The sequence below is a fragment of the Stegostoma tigrinum genome, chromosome 35 (genome assembly GCF_030684315.1).
Source record: "Stegostoma tigrinum isolate sSteTig4 chromosome 35, sSteTig4.hap1, whole genome shotgun sequence".
In the NCBI taxonomy this organism is placed as follows: domain Eukaryota; kingdom Metazoa; phylum Chordata; class Chondrichthyes; order Orectolobiformes; family Stegostomatidae; genus Stegostoma; species Stegostoma tigrinum.
In genome coordinates, this window is record NC_081388.1 from 3,119,602 (window position 1) to 3,143,773 (window position 24,172).

The 24,172-nt window shown below is 44.2% G+C and overlaps 1 pseudogene; it reads right to left on the bottom strand.

The window, feature by feature from the left end:
- Positions 1 to 540: 540 nt before the first annotated feature.
- Positions 541 to 23,203, bottom strand: LOC132206344 (hepatic lectin-like; annotated as a pseudogene).
- Positions 23,204 to 24,172: the final 969 nt, after the last annotated feature.

Here is a 24,172-nt window from a genome sequence, read left to right on the forward strand (position 1 = left end):
CTGGTTGTCCTGTAGGTGACAGTCGGGCAGCAGGAGGCAGTGGTCAGAGAAGAACACCAGCTTGACATCGCTGGATCTGATCGAGAATGTGCAGGACACAAACAGGAAATCTATCCTTGACAGATAGACCTGTCTGTGTGTGACCAGGTGTATCTGCACTGCACTCTATCTGCAGGGGTGCTGAGGACATTGTGCAGCTTGGTGTCTTTAACCATTTTCATCATGTGGGCTTCAACAGAAACCCACAGAGCTGGAAAGAGTTAAAATGAGTTGATGAAACAGCATTATAGCTCTTTGTTTGATTCGAATATGAGTCACACTCCAACGGCAAGGTTCATTTTTAGTATTTCATCCGGAATCACACACACTCACTACATTGAGTACTGAAATGCTGTGCTGATTGGTTCACTGGCTCACTGTGTTGTTGGGAATAGATGGCAAGGAAAGGGAGGGCAAATGGTTCAACTCATACAAAGTCTAATAATTCCATCCATTTGGAGTAGCTTTCAAGCATTTGTATTGACCTCAGATCATAAAAAGTTCTGTTTTACATGAATTCTTGTAACAATGTTCAAATTTTTCTGTTTTCAGCTGCTAATTTTACAAACATTTAGCCTTAGACAACCCTCTGTTACACACCCATTGATCTCTTTCAGTATCCCTGCTAACTGGGGGCCTCCAAGGAAGGGTTAGGTTTTAGAGGACATGTAGGTTGCAGAGGCGCAGAGTAGAGGTTGAGAGAATGAATGGCATTGGGATGGGCAGGAGATATCTCTCTGAGTTTAGACTGAAGCAAAGCCATGGCTGTGAGCTTTTTTGTCAATTGAGGAATAAACGAGCAAGAATGGTTCAAAATCCATTCTATCCCTTGAAGGATGAGATGAAATGTCAATATGTTTAAGACCACTTTAGCTCCTTTGTTCCAATGGGATTAGGCTGGTGGATTAAAGGAACAGGACAATTTGATGTACAAACAATGCACTGTCACTGAAATTTTCCAGAAATGTGTATCAAAAATGGAAAGTGCTGGAGAAGCTCAGGTGGTCTGGCAGCATCTATGGACAGCCACACAGATTTAACATTTTGACTCCATTATAACTGTTCTTCAGACCGAAAGTTTTAACTATTTCAGTCTCCACGCATGCTGCTAGACCACCTGAGTTTCTCTGTTCTTATTTCACATTGCCAGCATCCATAGTCTATCAGAATTGTTGATCTGATTCAACGTAGCACTGGAATATTGGGAAAATGCACCACGTGAATCTTCACATCATTGGATTGTGAGAAAGAGGAATAACTTGTATGTTCCGTGCGAGATCTTACAAAGGTTTGATCAGGAGTGTGAGAAAGATTCCTTGTGACTCTCCTGTTAATACCCAGCTAAGAGCTGCTGGCCCAATGTACACAGACTGAATATTTCAAAAAGGATTTACTTCCCCCGGGTACTGATGGAACATTAAGCAGAATCAAACTGCACTGGCTTTTCACAGATCCAATGTAGAGAGGTATCACATGGTCGATCATTCCACTCTCCATCAACATACACTTGTGCACAGTCTTCATTGGAAGCATCATTTGGTTCACCCTTCCTCCAAAATCTAAAAAAAAACAATACAATTCATGATAAGAAATCCTGCTGCAAATTAATGCAAAATTCCAGTGAGACTCAAACAATTGAACTTCTAAGAATGGCGCAGTATGCTTTTCATTTGCACTAAACTGCATTAATGAAACAGAATTGATTCACTGGCATTGATCTCGCCACCGGAAAAAGAACAAGTTTACCCAGCCTAACCAACCTTGAAAATTCCTCCTTCCTAACACCTGGATTGGAGGGGGGTATGGTGTAGGGGGCAGAGAAAAAACTAGTATCAGCTTAGTTGCAGAATCCCAACATCCTAACACCACCATCACCAGAATACGGTATTTACCTGTCCCACAGACATGAAAGACACATTCATGTCAGCATACTGGTTTCGTGTTGGGAGGGAATTACCATGAAAAGTCCTCAACAGTGTGTTGAGTCAAACATGGACAAGAAAACCTCCTGCTGTCCATCAATTACTGCCCTTTCAGGGCTGATGAATCAGTTCTCCAGCATGCTGAACACCACTTGAAGACAAAACGGAATGGCAAGGGCACAGAAAGTACTCTGCACTGGGAATATGCCCACCACTGAGAGTGACTCAGTCGGACCTGTGCTGATTGAGCTTGGCAGTGACATAGTGGTTAGACTAAGCATTGCAGGTGGTGAGGGAGCTGAACAGAGGGAAAATTTTTCCATCCCCACCCCTGTCTGCTTTCCGGAGAGACCACTCTCTCCGTGACTCCCTTGTTGGCTCCACACTGCCCTCCAACCCCACCACACCCGGCACCTTCCCCTGCAACCGCAGGAAATGCTACACTTGCCCCCACACCTCCTCCCTCACCCCTATCCCAGGCCCCAAGATGACATTCCACATTAAACAGAGGTTCACCTGCACATCTGCCAATGTGGTATACTGCATTCACTGTACCCGGTGTGGCTTCCTCTACATTGGGAAAACCAAGCGGAGGCTTGGGGACCGCTTTGCAGAACACCTCCGCTCAGTTCGCAACAAACAGCTGCACCTCCCAGTCGCAAACCATTTCCACTCCCCCTCCCATTCTCTAGATGACACGTCCATCATGGGCCTCCTGCAGTGCCACAATGATGCCACCCAAAGGTTGCAGGAACAGCAACTCATATTCCGCCTGGGAACCCTGCAGCCTAATGGTATCAATGTGGACTTCACCAGTTTCAAAATCTCCCCTTCCCCTACTGCATCCCTAAACCAGCCCAGTTCGTCCCCGCCCCCCACTGCACCACACAACCAGCCCAGCTCTTCCCCCCCACCCACTGCATCCCAAAACCAGTCCAACCTGTCTCTGCCTCCCTAACCTGTTCTTCCTCTCACCCATCCCTTCCTCCCACCCCAAGCCGCACCCCCATCTACCTACTAACCTCATCCCACCTCCTTGACCTGTCCGTCTTCCCTGGACTGAACTATCCCCTCCCTACCTCTCCACCTATACTCTCTCCACCTATCTTCTTTTCTCTCCATCTTCGGTCCACCTCCCCCTCTCTCCCTATTTATTCCAGTTCCCTCTCCCCATCCCCCTCTCTGATGAAGGGTCTAGGCCCAAAACGTCAGCTTTTGTGCTCCTGAGATGCTGCTTGGCCTGCTGTGTTCATCCAGCCTCACATTTTATTCTCAGAGGGAAAATCTACTTGATTTTGAACTGAACACGCTACCTGTTGCAGCTGCATCACCCATGTCAGGGAGTTAAGTGCAAACAGGTTCAGCACACACAAACTGGATATCAGAGAGGTGCTGTGGCCCATTAACAGCAGCAGAACTGCAGTCAGTTGTAACCCCGTGGCTGGCAGAGTGAAGAATGCAGGAAGGCATGCTCAGAGTAGCACCTGGTATACCTGAAGCTTGTCAACTTGGTGAAGCTACAACAAAGTATGAATGCAGATCAGAAAAATCAAAATATGGTAGACAGCATTAAGTGAACTTAAGAACCAACAAATGCGATCTAATGAAAGTAAAATATTGTAGATGTTGGAAATTTGAAACAAATACAGAGATTGGTGGAAAAAGTAGCAAACATAAACCCTCCCGTCAAGAACGAAGGGATATAGAAAACAGGGATCAATAGGCTATCTGGTTTGATGACTTTCATGGAGAAGGTGTCAGAATTTATTATGGAGGAGGTTATTGCTGGGTGCTTCCAAGAAATAAAACCAGATAGTACAAGAGAAACTCAACAGGTCCGACAGCATCTGTCGAGAAAGAAATAGATTTGGTTTTTCTCGCCACAGATGCTACCAGAAGATTGGTGCAATAAAAACAATCTGTCTCTCAACGTCAGCAAAACTAAAGAAACTATCATCAACTTCGGAAAGAAAGGAGGAGAACATACCCCATCTACATCAATGGAACTGACGTTGAGAGAGTGAAGAGCATCAAGTTCCTTGGGCTGATGATAATGGATGACGTGTTCTGGACTTCCCACGTAAATGCAACAGTCAAAATGGAGCAACTATGGTTCTTCTTCCTGAGGTGGCTCTGGAAATTTGGCATGTCTATAAGGTCCAACATCACCTTCTATAGATACACCATTGAAAGCATCCTGTCTGGGTACATCATGGCCTGGTATGACAACTGCTCTGCCCAGGACCATAAGAAACTGCAGAAGGTGGTGTGCACAGCCAAGACCATCACAGAGGCCAACCTTCTATCCATGTATCTATTTACATGGCTCACTGCTACAGTATGGCGGCCAGCATCATCAAAGACCCATCGCACCCAGGTAATGACCTCCTTCAATGTCTTCCATCATGCAGAAGATACAGAAGCCTGAACACACGCACAGGCAGGCTCAGTAACAGGTTCTTTCCAGCTGTTATCAGAATGTTGAATGGATTCTAGCCTTAAATAATATAACCTGCAAAGTAACCTGTATGCCTCTAAACCTTTTTGATTTGTATATCCTTGGCTTGCTGTGATCTCCCTGTACCTTTTGTAAACAAAGCTTTTCACTGTATTTTGGTCGAAGTGACAATAACATCAGTCAATCAACCCTGCTGAATTTCTCCAGCTTTCTTTGCTTAGACCAGGTGTTAGCTCAGTTGTCCTGTCACATCGAGTCTTGAATAGTGCTGGACAATTAAACAACTCACTGCAGGAAGAGGTTCCACATGTATCCCTGATCTCAATGATGCAATAGTCCAACACATCTGTGCAAAAGATAAGGTTGAAGCTTTTGCTGCATTTTTCAGCCAGAAATGCAGAGTGGATAGTGCATCTTTGTCACCTCCAGTGGCCCCCAGCAGCACAGATGCCAATTTTCAACAAATTTGATTCACTCCACATGATATCAAGGAAGGGTCAGAGGCACTGGGTACTACAAATACTACAGGCACAAACTTTCTTGCAATTGTACTGAAGTCTTGTGCTGCAGAACATGCCATGCCACAGCCAAGCTCTTCCAGGACAGCAATAAATTGTCTGCCGGAAGAATTAATGCTTGGTCAATAGTGTTTTATTTTCGCCATTTAATGTTGTCAAAAATTATTTTAAAGCATGAAATATTGAAATATCACCTGTTCTGCTAATCACTGGATGTTTGACGTTTTCAAGTCATTATTGGTGTCTACGATTGTAACAATATCTAATCTTCCATCAGTCATCCACACCCTCTTCCAGGAGGCCTGATGGCTTACATATTCATTTCTTACTTTCTCCTTCCCTGTCACCCAAAAACAGATGCTTGCTCTGTTTCATTTCAAACACACAACTGCTGTTTTCTGCCCCGACAGAGAAGAGCAGAAAAACAGTGAAGATGCACTGTCAGAGATAATGGGAACTGCAGATGCTGGAGAATTCCAAGATAATAAAATGTGAGGCTGGATGAACACAGCAGGCCAAACAGCATCTCAGGAGCACAAAAGCTGACGTTTCGGGCCTAGACCCTAGAAGGATCTAGGCCCGAAACGTCAGCTTTTGTGCTCCTGAGATGCTGCTTGGCCTGCTGTGTTCATCCAGCCTCACATTTTATTATCTAAGATGCACTGTCACTCATTTTACACATACAGCCACCAGATTAGAAATGGGCACTATGAGCAATTTGAAAGATACAAGAGAATGAAGATCTGAATGTGGTGAAGCACTGCTGTCAGGTCTGAGCGAATGGAAATCTCTGGTACCACCTCACCAGAAGGTGAGATTGCCCTCTGCTTTGGCTGCAGAAGATTCAGAAGAGGACTTCAATATCCAGGCACCAGAGAAAGAGTGATGGGTACACACACTAAGCTGCTCAGGGAATTGAGAATCCTGCTAGAAAGCCTGCATTCAAATTTCAAGGTGCACAGAAGAATCTGGTACTAACATGGCACAGGGCTTTGTGCAGAGATTGGACCCCATTCCTGCCTGCAAAGACTGGACAGTCACCTCCATGAACAAACCTGCAGTCAAATAGGGTACAGAATCCCTACAGCACATGCACTGTTGTTCCGATATCTTAGTGCGGCGGTAGAATCTCAGATCGCTGCTGTTATGGATCGAAATACAACACAACACGAGCAAAGCTCAGGGAAAAAGCTGTTCTCTTTCAACGTGCTCCCTCAGAGTCTCTGTCATCTTGATCACTGTGAAAAAAATAGCTGCTTTTACTCTTCCCTTCCCCTTCTTTCACTTATTATGCTCTGCACGATCTCTCCTCATTGTCCCAGTTGTGCTCAATGATAAGAATAAATACTCGTAGGGCACCACTGGAGATAACTGGTTTGTGAACAAAGCCTTCAGTCACTGAAATAAAATCAGCCAGACCACTCCTTATCATCTCTTAAAACATTTCACAAGTTTAGAAATATACTGTAAATTGCACAGAATTGTAGCAATGTCATGAATAAATATTTCAGTGACTGAACTGTAACTAGCTGATAGTCTTTTTAAACTACCATTGTTGGGAGGAGCTTCATGCCCTGAGGGTTGTGCTCAGATGTCCGAATTTGAGAGAGTGAAGGTTGGAACTCTGGACCGAGTTCCATCATGGTCTGCATGCTCTGTACAAAGCTCATGTACAATGATGAGCATGTACGGCAATCCCTTTTATCAACACAGCAGTCTTCGCTCTCTGCAAGTGAGTGCACACACTGAAGATGCCATTTTGCAACTTAAAGGAACCACATGGTGCCTGTTGTACACCGACTGTCAGACTCAGTTTCACTCCCTTTGTCTCAAAATTAATCGTCCAGTTAAGGTAAATAGCTGAAGCTCAACTTCAAAACACATCGAGATTTTAATTTTGTGTCCAGTATATTGCCCAAATATTGTCCAAAATATACAATCAGAAAGCGAGCTCACTTTACAGAGGAATTGTAGTCCATCCCATCCATCCAGTGTCAATCACCTTCCACAATAGAATCAGTGAGTCCAATCCAGTAACCTTTGTTTTGGAGCCACTTTTTTACAAATTCCTGCCAGGTAAATAAAAGAGTTGTTACAGTAAATGGAATAAAGCATGTTGTTGGGAATGTTACAACTTCTATCTGAGGCATCAACCCATTCATTTCAAACTCGCTTTGCTCACTATGAAATAGCAGTGCTTAATACAAGTCTGTTTATTTGAACAATTAAGTATGTTTTCTTTTTATTCCATTTTCTATTCCTTTAAGGGACGTGGGTAGAAATAGTGATGTGGTGCCCATCAACAACAACAAAGGTCACTTTGTCCTGGATGGTGTCGAGTTCCTTGAGCATTTTCAGAGCTGCATGTGTCCAAGCAAGTGGGGAATATTCCAATGGAGCCCTGACTTGTGCCTTGCAGACAGTCTGTGGGGAGTCAGCAGGTGAGTTACTCACTGCAGGATTCATTGAGTCACACAGCACGGAAATAAATGCTCTGACCCACCATGTCTATGCTGAGCAGGAAGCACAAAACTACATTTATTCCATTTTACCTGCACTTGGTCCATAGCCTACCGTGTACTGGTCGTTTGAAGTGCTCATCCAGATTTTTCTTAGATGTTGTAAGAGCACTTCCCTCCATCACCCTCTCAGGTGGCACATTCCAAATTTCTGCCACCCGCTGGATGAAAAATCCTTTCTCAGATCCCCTTTAAATAACTTGCTCCTTGCATTAAATTTGTGCTGTTTGGTCTTAGTCAAGTCCACATGGGGAAAAGATTCCACTGTCTATGTTTCTCACAATTTTGTTGCCAGCCGTATGACTGATATTTTCCATCACAGGCAATGTCTTGGTGAATCTCCTCTGCACCCTCTCCACTGCAGTCAAATCATTACATCAGTGTGGTGACCAGAACTGCACATAGCATCCATCTGTGGACTAACTAACATTTTATAAACTTGTAATAAGATTCCAAGCTGCTATAATCTATGCCCAGCTAATGAAGGCAACAATCCCATATGCCTTCTTCACCACCTGGTCTACCTGTGCTGACATCTTTAGGGATCTCTGCACGTCTACGCCAAGGACCCATTGGTGCTCAGTAATCCTTGGTGACAACTTTCATTGTGTATATCTTTCCTTTGTTCAACTTTCCAAAATGCAATACTTCACACCTAGCAAGATTAAATTCTATTTGCCATTGATCTATCCAATTTATCAATTTATCAACATCAGACTTATCAATAGAGCTGATTTTACCTGCTCTCAGCACATCCAAGTTTTCAATACAAGTAACAAACCGTAAGGAACCCTGCACAGTGGTACACTGCTGGTCACAGGTTTCCAATCTCAAAAATGTCTCTCCACCATCACTCTCTCCTCCCGTCTGCAAGTGAATTTTGGCTCCAATCTGCCAATATGTCTTGGACATCATGGCCTCTTCCCTTTCGGACCACTCTTCTATGGGGCACTTTGTCAAAGACCTTATTGAAGCCCACATAAAACATATCTTCTGCATGACTTCCATCAAGGTAATTAGCCACATTTTCAAAAAAAACTCAATTAAATTATCGAGTCAAAATTTCCCTCTAACAAATCTCTGCTGACTATCCCTGGCCAATCACTGCTTTTCCAAGTTTTGATTAATCCTGTCTCTCAAAAATGGTCCCAATAATTTCAGTCCCATTCTTTTCAGACTAATTGGCCTGTAATTACTTGGCCTATTCCTGCTGCCATTCTTGAACAAAAGAACCAGGTTAGCTATTCTCCAGTCACCGGACACTTCATCTGTGACCAGTCAAGTATGAAATATCTCTGCCAGACCCTCAGCCATCTCCTCGCACGCCTCCTGTAGCAGCCTAGGATAGATCACATCAGGTCGTGGGTATTTATTCAGCTTTACGCCAGATAAAATATCTAATCCCCTCCTTGTTAATCTAAAAATGTTCTAGAATCTCACTGCCCCAAATTAAATCTACATGTCTTTCTCTGCTGTGATTACAGATGAGAAATATTCATTGAAGACCTCACTGGCATCCTCTGGCACCACCCATAGGTTATCCTATTGGCTCAGTGGTTAGTAATGCTGCCTCATAGCACTAGAGACAAAGGTTTAATTCCAGCTCTGGGTGGCTGTCTGTGTGCAGTTTGCACAATCTATCCTTGTCTTTGCGGTGTTTACATTGCGCAGTCCAGTTCCCTCCCACAGTCCAAAGATATGCAGCTTAATTAGACTGGGCAAGCTAAATTATCTGTAGTGTGTAGGAATATATAGGCTGAGTGGATTAGACAACAGAAAATGTGGGGTTATGAGGGCAGGGTGGGGGAAAGAGTCTGCGTGGATGCTCTTTGGACGATTGGTGCAGACTTAGTGGGCCAAATGGCCTCTTTCCACACTGTAGAGATTCTATGATTCTAATCAATCCCACTCTTGCCTTGAAAATCCTCTTGCTCTTCATACACTTTGAAGATGCCTTGGGGTTTTTCTTAATTCAATGTGCCAAAGATATTTCACGGCCATTCTTTGCCATTCTGATTTTATTTTCAACAATCTCCTACACTCTCCATACTTTTGAAGGGCTTCCCCTGTTTTTAATGTGCTGTACCTGACATATGCTTCCACCTTTTCTTAATCTAACTCTCGATATTCCTTGACATCCAGGGTTCCCTGGACTTGCTACCTTTGCCTTTCATTTTTAGAGGAACATGGTTACCCTGAGTTCTCACTGCACTACGTTCAAAATGTAGACTTACCTGCAAGTTACTGCTCCCAGTATACGTTTGTTCGACCCTATGTAATGATGTTGAAATTGGCAGTGCCCAATTTGGATACTTAAATTTGGCATTTTCTTGATCTCTTTTCAGAGCAACATTTAAACTTGCTGAGTTGCAGTGACTAGCCACAAAATATTTGCCCATCAAAACTCTAACTGCTGGAGTGGATTCATTCTCGAGGACTATGTTAGGCACTCTCCCTTCTCTAGCATAACTAATTATGTACTGGCACAAAAATTTTCCCTGGATGCACTTTAAAAATTTCTCCCTGTTTAATCCTTTCACACTACGGCGATCCCAGTTAATGTTAGCACATCTGGAATTCAGAATCCACCATTGCCCATGAAAACATTGTTGATTGTCTGAAAAACCCATCTGGTTCACTAGTGTCCTATAGGGAAGCAAATCTTCCATCCTCACTTGGACTGGCCTACTGTGACTGCAGACCCATATCAATCAGATTGTCTCTTAACTGCCTTTGAAATGGACTAGCAAACTACTCAGTTGTATCAATCACTGCAAAGTCCCAGCAAAGAAATGAAATTGGTCGAAAGACACCACATGGCCTGCGGTGGTTCAAGAAAGCAGCTGACCACTACCTTCTCAAGGGCAACTAAGGAAGACAATAAATGCTGGAGCAACCAAATTGCTAAGAAGTTGAAATTCCCTACTGCTATAACCTTGTTTCTATTGCATCTCTCTGTGATTTGCCTACATATCTGCTTTTCTATCTCTCTGTGACTTGTTGGAAGGCCTACAATATAATCCCAGAAAAATAATCATCCCTTTATTATTTGGAAGCTCTAACTAGAGACCCTCATTTGGAGATCTCTCTAAGACAATCTCCCTCATTACTTCAGTGATGGTTTTCTTTATCAATAATGCAATGCCCCTGCCTCTCCTACACCCCTCCCTCCTGCAGCTGAAATTTCTTTATGGTGGAATATTGAGCTGCCAGTCCTGCCCTTCCTTTGATCAGTTGTCAGTGATTTCAATAATGCCATGTCTTCCCCACCTACGGGACTGCCCTTCTATATCTGATTCCCAGACTCTAACCTGATATTGTAGCTATTGTGTTTGTATGGCTAGTCCAGTTCAATTTCTGTTATTGGTAACCCCCAGAATGGGGGATTCAATGATGATAATGTCATTAATTGACATGGGCCGATGATTAGATCCCCCCTTGTAGGAGATGGTCATTGCTCGGAACTTGCGCACTTTTCAGCCCAAACCTGGATATTGTCCAGATCCTGCTTCTGTATCTGAGTATCTGAGGATTCACAAATGGTATTGAACATTGTGCTGCCACTGGCGAACATTCCCAGTTCTGACTTTATGATGGAGGGAAGGTCATTGATGGAACAGCTGAAAATGGTTGCACCTCAGATACTACCCAGAAGAACAATGCAGAGATGTCCTGGAGCTGGACATTCCTTGGCGCCAGGTATGACTCCAACTGGTAACAAAAATAAAGTTGCTGGAAAAGTTTAGCAGGCCCGGCAGCATCTGTGCAGGAAAAATCTGAGTTAATGTCTCGGGTCCAGTGACCCTTCCTCAGAACCCTTTCAGTGATGGGTCATTGCGACTTTACCAAGTTTGGCTCAGAGTATTTGAGCTGGAGACTGAGGTGCAGACATTGTGGGGCATCAGGAAGATGAAATGTTACCTGGGTATCTTGCTCCCTGGACTCTCTGCTAACGTGAGGTTGCACTTCGGAGTTGGCCATTGGCCAGCGACAGGAGGATGTGGCCATGAGTCAAGATGTAGTGTTGGAACACTCTTCCTCTCTTGATTTGGACCAGCAAGTGTGAGGTTTTTCTGAGGTGTCTGGATAAAAACAAGGAACTACAGCCAAATGGCCCACATCTCCACGATGTGAGAACCATTCAAATGGGGGCTGTGAGGTGTAAGTGACAGTGTCGATCCTGACGTTGTTTTCCATGGACGGGGATTAGAGAATATTAGGATATAATCTATGGTTGAGGGAGTTCTTCAGTCAGAGGTTTGTCATCCTTTGCAGCTGTGACCCCTCAGAGAGTGTGGGTTACAGACTGAGATTGGCACAGTTATGATCTCTCAGGGAACAAAGGAATATCGGGGAGTATGTGAGATCTGAAATGAATGCAGAGGGTCGTCCACGATTGCATTGAATAGTGGGGCATATTGGGGCAGGCTCTGGGCCAATGTTGTTGAATCTTACTCCTTACATATTGTCTCCCTGAATGTTTAGTTTGACATTGTCCCCGTGTTCACTGAGAAATGATCAGGAGCTGGTGGGTTTGAAATTGTTTAGATCTCTTACCTGCTCTTCAGGCTTGTTAATGACAAGAAGATTGGCATCCTTTGATGCACAGGATCTCTGGGCCTCTGTCCAGCTCTTGCTGTCTGATGAAAAGTAATAACACTTTTGCTGGAATTGCCTCCAGTGTTCAGGGCATTTCAGAAGCAGTTCTGTGAGAAAATGTAAGAAATAAATATTTGAGTCTGAAGTGATGCTGCAGTACATCTTTCATCTCCTTGTTCAATAAAATTTCACCCAGTATTGTCAAGTTACTGGTTAGAAACCGTGCACTGTCTTACGTAGAGGTATGTTTAACTCAGAGTCTCACACCGCAAGGCAGTGATTTATGAATCCAATCCCCTTGCAGCACACGCTGTGGCTAGGAAATCAATCCACCCAACCTGATGGTTCGTTACTAACGACCTGCAAATCCCAACCCCAGAGGCAATTCACCAGTCCCAGGAATCATCAGGATCAGCCAACCTCACAGAGGTCAATCAGAGAGATTCAGAGGAGCAGGCAGTCAGGGAGGAATTTTCAGGGGAGGGGAGATGGTTAGCAGGATAGATATCAAGATGGTAATATAAAGCACTTTGATAAGGGTGGTGTAGTTAGGCCTGGTGAGGAGAAGCTGCAGAGGAAAGATGAGACATTTGAGAGGTCGTAAAGCAAAGATCTGTCAAACACAAGATAACAAAGTGTGGAGCTGGATGAACACAGCAGGCCCAGCAGCATCTTAGGAGCACAAAAGCTGACCTTTCGGGCCTAGGCCCTTGGTTGCTATCTTGGATTCTCCAGCATCTGCAGTTCCCGTTACATCTGTCAAACACCGATAACTTATATCAAAATGCCAGGTCTACTTTTGCGAGTGTCAAGTGTATTTTTTTATTCCAGGTGTCTCTGGAGAATCACCTGAACAAAGAAATGGTTTTGGAAAATTGCAGAAATACATTACAGGTGAAAACAGATGAGTGCGTCAGGGTTGAGGAATAGAGGCTACAGTGAAACAGGGAGCTGGTGCAAGGCTGAGAGATGTTTAAAACGAAGCATAAATATAAACATAGATCAGTCAGTTCGAAGAAAATGCAAAAGGCATAATTTAAATGATTTCACAGCTGAATTTTCAAAAAGATTATTCATAACGATGTCCTGGTGATTGATTTTCATTTCCTGTAGACACTGATGAAACCAGAATCAGTTGACAAGGCAATGTTCGACAGTAGGGAAAGATGGACGGACACTCTGATGCATCTTCTTTCAGGCAGAATGAAACTAATGTGTGCAAAAATTGACCTGACCCTCTCTGGATTCCTGGTTTCTGGTCATTAGCAAAGCCCTGATCTTAGCCAGTTGTGGTCACCCAGCAACACGCCATGGATTGTGTGGTTAATAACACCATTGTTTTTCCAAATTGGCCATGAAAGGCCACCACTGGACAACCAAAATTGTTAATGGGGCCGTTTGGCAGTTGGAAAACTCCCAGCAGTACCACTGAAACAAGTGGTGAGTGATAGCTGAGGAGGCATGTGGTTGATTGTGATTAGCTATCCTCTGATGCCATTGTCAGCTCGAGATGGGATGATGTCAGAAACCTCTTCAATTTGGAATGAACAAATGTTGCTTCTGGTCGTCTCTCCAAACCCATTTGCTCAGTGCTGGGATCAATCAGCCACTTGCCTCTGCTGTTGGAAAAGTGTCAAAGAACCTGAGGGGTTGCTTTGGTGGAAGGAATTGAGTGAACAGCAGACCCAGACTCCCAAATGTGGAAGGATACAAACAATCCCCAAAACACACCAACCCTTCCACACACTCCCACTTCCTCACATTCACCCCTCCTCAACACCACCCTCCACACACTCTCCTTTCCTCACATGCTGCTCCCTCCTCACACATTACCCCTTCCACACACTCTCCCCTCCACACACATGCCCCTCCGCAGACTCTCCCTTCCTCACACACGACCCCCTCCTCACACACTACCCCTTCCACACGCTCGACCCCCACACACACGCCCCTCCACACACTCCCCTGTCCTCACACACAACCCCCTCCTCACACTCTTCCTTACTCACACACTCCCTTTACACACAGTCCCATGGCCACACACTACCCCCTCCATGCATACACTCCCTGCTCCACACACTAACCCTTCCACATACACACATTCCCCCCTCTACACATTCTCTCTTCTACACGGTCCCACCTACTCACACACAGATCCCTTCCCCTTCCCTTCTTACATCTGGAGCCCATTTGCTTGTTTTTCACAAAACAGCCCGAAGAAGCCAGAAGCAACAGTTTTTGCGGCACTGCTCCCCATCAAGCTTTTCATGTGCTCTGACTGCCTGATATAGGTGCCTCAGATGGATTTGAGGGTTGTTGTTAACTTTGCCAAATAACTCAGTATCTCTGCAGGCTACACCTAAGAGGTGATTGCTTCTATCAACAACCTATTACAGTCTGTACCTTCCAAGGCCATAAAATCCTGGAGTGGAACTCAAACTCGAGAGCTTGTGGCTCAGGGTGAGGAACATTAAAACCTGCACAATGAGAGTTTCCGTCCAGGAATAGAGAAAGGGGGTAAATCATTTACTGATACAATCACACAACATAAAAGTATATTTTGCATGAAAAGCTGCCAAGAATTGGCTGTGCTATATTATCAATCCATTTAATCCCAGTGTTTACCACTCTGACAGTTTTCACTCAAAATACTTGAAAGTTAAAGGTCACTGTAACAGTTTTAAACTTACTCTTCTTCAGCTGAGAAATGTCATTCCTAAGCTCAATGAGTGAACTGCTTGTCTTCTCAGATAATCCTGTAACTGAAAGAGAAACAACAATTGAGACCACATGATGGTCCTTCTCCAAGAGATCATCATCACCATTCTGTACCAGATGCTTATGGTCTGAGTCAGAAAAGAAAAAAAGTGACTGCCTTCCTGTCTGCTCCAATTTTGATTCTTTTGAAATGTGATGTACATGATTAGAACACAAAGTTTTCATATTTTCACATAAAGAATGACGAATGTTTTGCAAAGTACTGAGGATGGCAAGGCTATCCTAAAAGGAGAGATTGGTTCGACAGGACATGCATTCACTCGAGTTTAGAATGATGACATGGGATGTGGTTGAAATGTGTACAATTCTAACGGGAATGGAAGACTAGATGTTGAAAGCATGTTTCCCCTGGTTGGGGAGTCTAGAACCAGGGAGTACAGTCTCAGGTTACAGGGTAGATCATTTATGGCTGAGATGAGGAAATATTCCTTCACTCAGAGGCCAGTCAGTCTGTGAAATATGCTATCACAGAAGGCTGTGGAAATATACAGTGATTTACAACATCTGCAGTTCTTTTGGTTTTTTTAGGGTATTCATTCAGTTGAGAGGAGCAGTTTACCGTTTGTTTAAAATCCTCACAAAGGAGGACCAACCTATTGGGCTTCACAGTTGGTATGTTTAGTGCTGCCCATTCTTCAAACGGTACTAGTTGAATGATTCCTCTATTTTCCAGCCACCTGATTCCTGCTTCCACTTTTGTATGTCAGGCAAGTGAGACTGGGTGGGTCTTGCAGAATCGTAAAATTGATTCCTGGTCAACATGCAACATTTCCGAATTGAAAAATGTTCAGGTCAATCAAAGTGAATTTTTCTCAAGCAATTTCACTCCATTGGGCTTGGGCCTGAGCCTTTTACCACAATCATTGGTAACTGAACCTGCAGCCTCTCATACAGGACAGGAACTGAAGTTGTATCCTCAATCTGTTAAGGTTATCTGGTGTTCGCTCTCAATCTGGCTGAGGTCTTGCAGACATAATGACTAGGATTCAGACTGAGTGTTGTTAAAGACTGGTTCTCCAATCACTGATACAGCTGCACTGGAGTCAACGTGCATTACAACCAGGTGACCATTTAACCAGACATTTATTTTGACTGGTTTTTATTTGGATGTTGCTGAGAAATATAACAGTTCCCGGCCAGACGCTGGTGTATTTTTTGGGGTTTTCACGGTCCTGGATACCAGCATCTTGTTCAATTTAGGTCCACTGGGACTCTTTTGCTGAATCGAGTCTGTATAGTGGCAGCAACTGCACAGTCCCTGCGAAGGCAGACAAGAGAAGGGAGGGGACGTAGACACATATTCCTCTCCCCTCCCTTGTCTGCCTTGTGTAGGGACTGTTCCCACCAGGACACCCTGGTCTGTACCTCCTTCACTCCCAACACATCTCCACAGCCCTGTAACCGGCAAAGGTGCAACACCTACCCATTTACCACCCCCCTCCTCAGAATCCAAGGGCCCACACGTACCTTCCCAAGTGAAGTAGCACTTCACCTGCACTTCCCAGAATCTGGTCTACTGCATTTGCTGTTCACAATGTGGCCTCCTCTACATTGGGGAAACAAAGCGTAGACTTGGCGACTGCTTCGCTGAACATCTACGTTCTGCTCGCAAAAAATACCCTGAACTACCTGTTGCCTGCCACTTCAATGCACCACCCTGCTCCCTGGCCAATATCTCTGTCTCTGGCTTTCTACAGTGTTCCGGTGGAACCCCATGCAAGCTGGAGGAACAACACCTCATTTTCTGCTTGCGAACCCCACAGCCCTCTGGACTCAATATTGAGTTCAATATTTTAGGGCCCAACTCTCCCATGTCCCAGTCCCCCACCCACACACCAGGCCTTGTTACCACACAGCCTGCCATTACACACTCCCTGTTGTTAGTCACTAACAGTCCCCATTAACAACTATTCACCCTCCCAGCCTGATCGTTAGCAACTCCTTTATCTGTCCAACTGCCTTTCTCTCTCTTTGGGCTATATCCTATTGTTTACTCCCTACCCCAACCACCTCCCTATTTTCTGTATATAAACCAACGTTTTCCCAGCCACCATCAGTTCTGACGAAGGGTCACTGGACCCAAAACATTATCTTTGTCTTCTCCTCCACAGATGCTGCCAGACCGGCTGAGCTTTTCCAGCAACTTTGTTTTTGATCCTGTGAACAGAAGCTGCTCGCTATTGGTGGAACTAAGTGTTCCCCAAAAAGAGAAGTGTTGTCAAGGCCTGCAGGCCACCCGTATTCAGTGTTGGGTTGTGATGAGGGACAAGCCAATAGTACTCCCATTCTAAACACTGGAGCAGCCCAATACATACAATGCGAATTCAAAATGCAAGACTGAGAATTTCACAACAATCTTTACCCTGATGTATTGATTGGGTCACCTTGCAACAGATCCAGCACGACACAGGTCCATCTTCACCTAATCCAGTTCACTCCATGTGATTTTAAGAGACAGCTGAGAGCACTCAATGCGCAAAGGCGACAGGGGCCAACAGTATCACACCTGCAGCAATGAAGACCTGTGCTCGAGAATTTGTTTGCTTCAATTCAGTCAAACTGTCACAGGGGAGCTACAACATTGGTATCTCCTACCTGCGTTCTGTGACTGCTGATGGTGCAGGCAAGGGGCAGCAATGTCATACAGTGGGGTAGTGAGACAGATGGAGGGGAGGTTATGATATGTACTGGGTCTATGGTTTAAGGCCTGACCTTGCACCACAAGGCAATGTCTAGAAATTTCGAAGACCCAGGGCTCCTGTCCAGCTGAATCACGGTCCGGGAGATTTATAATTCACTCTAAGGAACTCAAAAAATCCTAACCAGGAAATAAAAATATCATCACAGTTCTGAAGAAAGGTCACTGGAACCAAAACGTTAACTCTGCTTTCTCTCCACACATGCTGCCAGACCTGTTGAGTTTTCCCAGCAATTTGTTTTTTATTCCTAAACGATGACTTGGATGTAACCGCTTCATTTATCATACATTTCACTGACTCGATTCAGACCGGAACAAGTGATGCAACATTGTATCTGTGCTGATTGACAGTTAGATTTTAGCTCCTGACACAAACCAAACCCATAACACCCAATGCTTATCCCCCACAAACAGGACCATCCTCCTCGATATCATCTACAGGTGGAGCACCAACCCTCTCGAATCAAAAGGATTCAGCCTAGCCTCAGAGTGAGTGTCTCGAGAATGACCAGAGCCTCAGACAAATTGAGGAACTCTCTGAATTGGAGACCTAGCGATCGTTCAGACCCACTCACCGTTCCTTTGTAATTCTGCAAGATCCACCTCAAAGTCAGTTTCTACCATTTTCATGGGACTGAACAGCTGTGCAACTGAAAAGGAAACAAGGTGATGGTTCACACATCAGCATCAACTTTTATATATCTCTCATATCCAACAGGGAGAAAATCACATGGTAAGACTGTTGTAGCTGTATCTTTCCTGCAAGAGCCCTACATGCTGTGTGCGCATGATGTTGAATGGATGAATGATTTATTGTTTTGTGCATTTTGTGCACCATTCAGACTGTCGGGTGGTCTCTCCCACCGCTGCTTCCACACTGAAAGTGTCGGGCCCAGCCAATGATGAAACCTTCATTCTTCTTGCAGCAAATTTAGCTGCTGGGTCTACCTCGCTGGCATTAGCTTAGAGTTTACTCTCCTCCCACACTGAGCTCAATCTACCCCCCACACTGGGCTCGATCTCCCCCTCAAGCACTACACTGGGCTCAATCTCCCCGATACGCTCTACATTGGTCTCAATCTCCCCCCAACACCCCACACTGGGCTCAAATTGCCCCCCACGCCCCACACTAGGCTCAATCTGCCCCCCATACCCCACACTGGGCTCAATCTACCCCCGCACGCCCTGCACTGGGCTCAATCTCCCCCTGCACACTCCACACTGGGCTCAATTTCCCCACCACGTGCCACACTGGGCTCAATCTCCCCCTCCACACCCTACACTGTGCTCAATCTCATGCCCCCACGCCCCACACTGGGCTCAATCTCCACCCCCACCTCCCACCCTGGGCTCTATCTCCCCACCACGCCCCACACTGGGCTCAATCTCAACACCCACGCCCCACACTGGGCTCAATCTCCACCCCCACCTCCCACCCTGGGCTCAATCTTCCACCCACGCCCCACTCTGGGCTCAATTTCCCCCCCATGTCCCACACTGGGCTCAATTTCCCCCCCACGCCCCACACTGGTCTGAATCTCACCCCCACACCCCATACTGGGATCATTGTCCTCCCCACACTGGGATCACTCCCCCATATCCGTTGACCAGAATTCATGTCAATTGGGCAGAAACCTGTGAAATTCATTCACTATTTTATGAGCAGAAACAGAATGAAGGCCTCATTGTGATCTTTAGGGGCTAGAAAACAGAATTGTTCAGCTGTTGATCGTTTCCATCCCCACGGAGACTTTACAGAAAAATTTACAAGACGAACAAAATATCATTGAAGGGATACTCAGCAGTGAACATAAGTGTAAAGCGAGCTTTATTGGCCCATGGACAAATTCAGTATTTGAAAGAATCATGGAGCACCTGAACATGTGGAAGATATGGCTCCCTGTATGCACCATGCAAAATACTATCAATCAATCAGTTTTGCCAGGCACATGGCAGAAAATGCATTTGACAGAGGCAGTGTATGAGATAAAAGCTGATGCAGCTACAAACAGCAGTGCGTGGATGCAAGCAGACTGTATGTCAGGAGCATCTTCATACTATAGTAAAGACCATCTGGATTCCAACCAGAGGTATGTCCCTGAAGTGACTGAGAGATCAGAATCTGAGAAGGGACATGTCAACACAATGAGTGGTGAAGATGTGTTTCACAACGTCACCTCATTAAGAACATCAATGTCGCCACAACACACAAAGTGTTTGTAAAAATCCAAATGATTGGCCGTTGGAAAACATGTGACTGTTTGCTTATAACTAAGATTGTCACAGGGTAACGTGTCGAGATGACACTCAATTCCCACAGACATGGGAAGACATAACAGAACTTACAAAGATAAATGTAAAACGTAGAGCACACAGAGGTTCCCTGTGCAGGATCATTCGTGCTGGAGTGTCACTACAATCTGTTATCCTGAACATCACTGACATTCTACGGCAGAGAAACTGCTCGACCAGCAATCACAGGTCTCCCAGCACGATGTGACCATACACTAGTCACAGTCAGTGGAATCACTCAATAATCAGACAACAAATCAGGCAATTTCAGAGATTATCACTTCAATTCATGATTTAACATTGAAATTTAGAGTCACAGAGTCAGAGATCTGTATCCTTCAGCCCATTTTACTGATGCCAGTCAAAAACTAACTATTTTAACAGCGTTTTCCAGAACGGGGCCCGAAGCCTTGAATATCTTGGCACTGAAAGTGTACATCTAAATCCTTCTGATATCTTATGAATGTGTCTGCCTTGTCCATCCTCACAGACAGTGAGTTCCAGATTCCCACAACCCTCTGGGTGAAAACGTTTCTCCCCAAATCTCGAAACCTTTCACCCCTTACCTTAAATTTACACCCCTCCCCCCGCCCCCACCATTGTTCCCTCCATTAAGGGAAACATGTCTTCTTGTCTATCTTATCTATGCCCCTAATAATGTTACAGAAAGGTAGAAAAACCACAGAAATATGGAAAATAAGTGTTGGAGTAGACCATTCAGCCCTTTGAACCTGTGCCTCTATTCAATATGATCACAGTTGATTCAGCAACTTCACTATCCCACTATGCTCTCTCTCCCCACCCCTTATCGCTTCAGCTGTAAGGGCCACATCCAGGTCCCTCTTGAATATATCTAATACATTAACCCCAACAGCTTTCTGTTCTACAGAATTCCACAGACCCAAAAATCTCTGAGTGAAGAAATTCTTCCTCATCTCAGCCCTGAAGGGCTTATCTTTTATTCTTCGTCTGTGGCCCCTTGTTCATCAGGAACATTCCTCCTGCATCGAAACCTGTCCAGTCCCATCAGGATTTTATGTGCTTTATGTATTTACCTCGGTCCTGGAAATCCCCTCTGCTCTAAAGAAAACAAACCCAGTCTGTCCAATCTCTCTTCAAAATTGAAACTCACTAGCCCAAGCAACATCCTGGTAAATCTCCTCTATGCCCTCTTCAGTGCTATTACATTCCCCCACAACGTGGATTCTAGAACTGCACACAATACTCTGGCTGTGGCCTAACCAATGTTTTATGTAGATAAGAACTTACGGAGTCCAGAGTGGTTGGATAAAAATAGCAGTTTCAAGGGAACTGCGACATTGTATTGGCAAGACAATGAATGTCCGTCCACTCACCCACAGTGCACCTGCAGCGTCCACTTAAAAGACACATTGAGCTGGACAATAGAGAGTGAGATGGGGCATTCAAAGGCTACATTAGCACATGGATCGGTATGGTTTAATAACATGCTTCATGATCAAGCGATTACTAAAATGCACAGACAGGTTTCACAGGCATTTTAATATGGAGGAGCATGAGGTGAGATGAGAGGAGGAGAAAAATCAGGAAATATGAACCTGTTAAATTTACATTTGGAGTTGGGCAGTTACATAGGGTGACAGAGCACAGAAACAGTCTATTCAGGATAACGGTTTGTGACCATGTCAGTGTGCTCCCCCTCCATTGATCCATTGACGCTGTGGATTGAAACATTATCCAGTTCACACAGAGGGACAGTGTCTCACAGAAAGTCACATTCTGTTCAGCAGGAAGAAAAAAATGAACACAATAAACCCAAACAACAACCAAAAATTGATCAAACTCCTCAAAATTAGCGAAATCCTTTACATCAGGTAAATTTCTTTCTTGAGGAAGAAAGATGATCACAGGATCATAAAATTGTCAAAGTGCAAAAGGAGGCCCTTCATCCCATTGTGTCTGTACTAGCTCTGCAATGATTTTATGTGTATTTATTTGTAGCAGAATCAAAATCAAACCTGTGTTTATTGTTGAAACATTTCAGTGTCAAACAAACATTCTGTAAAATCCTTATTTGCTCTTTCGACGCAGATTAAGCCAAGAATTAGTGCAGTCATAGCAACCTACCGAAGGAGCAGTATTTATACGATCAATGCTGAAATGGAAACGTAATGACACAATATTTTCACATAAGCCTGAGTATATCCTGGTGCAGTGACAAAGTCTGAATCGTCCTTTACCAATGACACGTAATTTCTGTGGCACGTATCACTTCAGAAAAGGAAGAGATGAGTTTCCCAGGAAGCTGCTCCCGTTATTGAGATCCTCTAAGATCATGCCGTCTGGGTTTCAGAGTCTGTGAGGACTGTGTCAATGACTGCCCCTCCTGGACGCCTACAGGGACAATCTCACCCATACTGAATCAGGGCAACATGTGGGCTACTGACTGAGGTGAGGCACAGACGGTGGGAAGGTAGTGGGTAAGGTGCAGTGCTTTGTGTGGAGCCCAAATTCCAATTCTCCTTTCATCGTCATCACTCACATCACCCAGGCTCATTTCACCGTTACGTTATTAATATCTTTAATTTTTGCACAACTTTAAATTATGTTTGTCAGTTGCTATCACAACACAGTTTAAAATGTCACATCACTTACACAGTATCACTGCAACAGTAAGCGTTGTCAGGGACAGTAGGATGGAGAGAGCCAGGAGAATGTAGATGACCAGATGTGACCATGTTCCTCGGACAGGCTCTGTTGATTGAACGCCATGTTCTGTAAAGAGAAGAGAAGGTCATCACTGAAAGGACTAGACAAACCCAACTTGCAAATGCGACTATAAACCCTTTCCCATTTGAAGCAGAAGAGGTGGAGAAACAGAGTGTGATCATCAATGCTGGAATTTTTTAAACATTAGAATTAATGGACGTGCCTTGTTCAGCTCACAAACATTCATTAACAGCAGCTTAAAGATATGAAACAGGGCAAGAATTGAAATGACAAAATGTATGGGTAAGTTAAAAGAACCGATACAACAACATAAACAGTTAAAGGGATGAACATGGCAGAGTGTCTGACCCTTGTGCATTATTTCACTCTTTAGCTCAAAACGCCTTCAATTCTGAAATAGAATTTCTGACAGTACTTTGTCTCAAACAATGAGAAATGATGTTTACATTGTTGTACATTGATCTGAAAGTTAATTTACATATGACAGAGTAATCTGTACATTAATGGCCAGATCACTGATGTTTACCTGATTTTGGATTTTGCTGTTTCATGCCTTGTTTCCCTTGATCATAATGCAAGTTTTCCAGATTGGTATAAATGTCATCCAGCTCCATGTCCTCACTCAGGATGCCTTTCTTGTCTTTCACTGCAACTAGACAAAACCAATACTTTATTCTCACAGTTTCCGTCCAGAATTTCCGTTTCTTGTCAGCTGAAAAGCTAAGGTTGTGTGAAAAAGACAGCAAGATAATTTCATATGACTGCTTTTCAATGAAGGCAAGGGGTTTTATCCACTTCCTTTCCAGTGGCAACACAACCAAATTTGTTTCTGCTTTCACTGAGTGTATTTAAATAAAAAACAAAACAACTGTGGTGCTGTAAATTGGGACCAAAAACAGAAATTGCTGGAAGCTCAGCCAGTCTGGCAGCACCTATAAAGAAAAAACTCAAAGCTAACATTTCAGGTCCGGTGATCCTTCCTCAGAATGGCAGCACAGGGCCAGATACTCTTCCATGATCAGTTGTGTTCAGAACAAAAGTTACATTCTGTGATTGATTGCTGAAAATGATACTGGATGTTTTTGGAGCTCTGTTTCCCTCTACCTACATTTTTACAAAATTCTGTCTTTGAATCTCCGAGACTTCCTGTCCAACAACAACCTGACAGCAGTTGTGTGAAGGAACTAAATGCAATATTTTCAAGTCTGTTCCCTACAAAGCCATGTGGGCACTGGATGAAGAAGAGAAAGTAAGAGGTTTCGAGGAGATTTACAGAAGTTGAGTGATTTGAAATTGTGTGGCAGATGTAATTTAGTGGGGAACAAGTGAAGTTTACTTCAGGCAATATAGAACAGAATGGCCAGATATTATTGAAATGGTGATGGATTGAGAAATTTTGTTGAACAAACAAACCTGGGTGTCCTGGCACATTGGTCATTGAAAGTAAGTATAGGTGCCACAAATTATCAGGAAGGCTAATACTATGTTGACTTTCATTATCAAAGGGATTGAGTTCAGGAGTAAAAGACTCTTAGTGCCACTGTGCAGAGTCTTGGTGTACTATGTGCAGTTTTGATCTCCTTAAGTAAAAAACACACTTGCCAAAGAGGGACTGCAGCAAATTTTCACTCATCAGATTC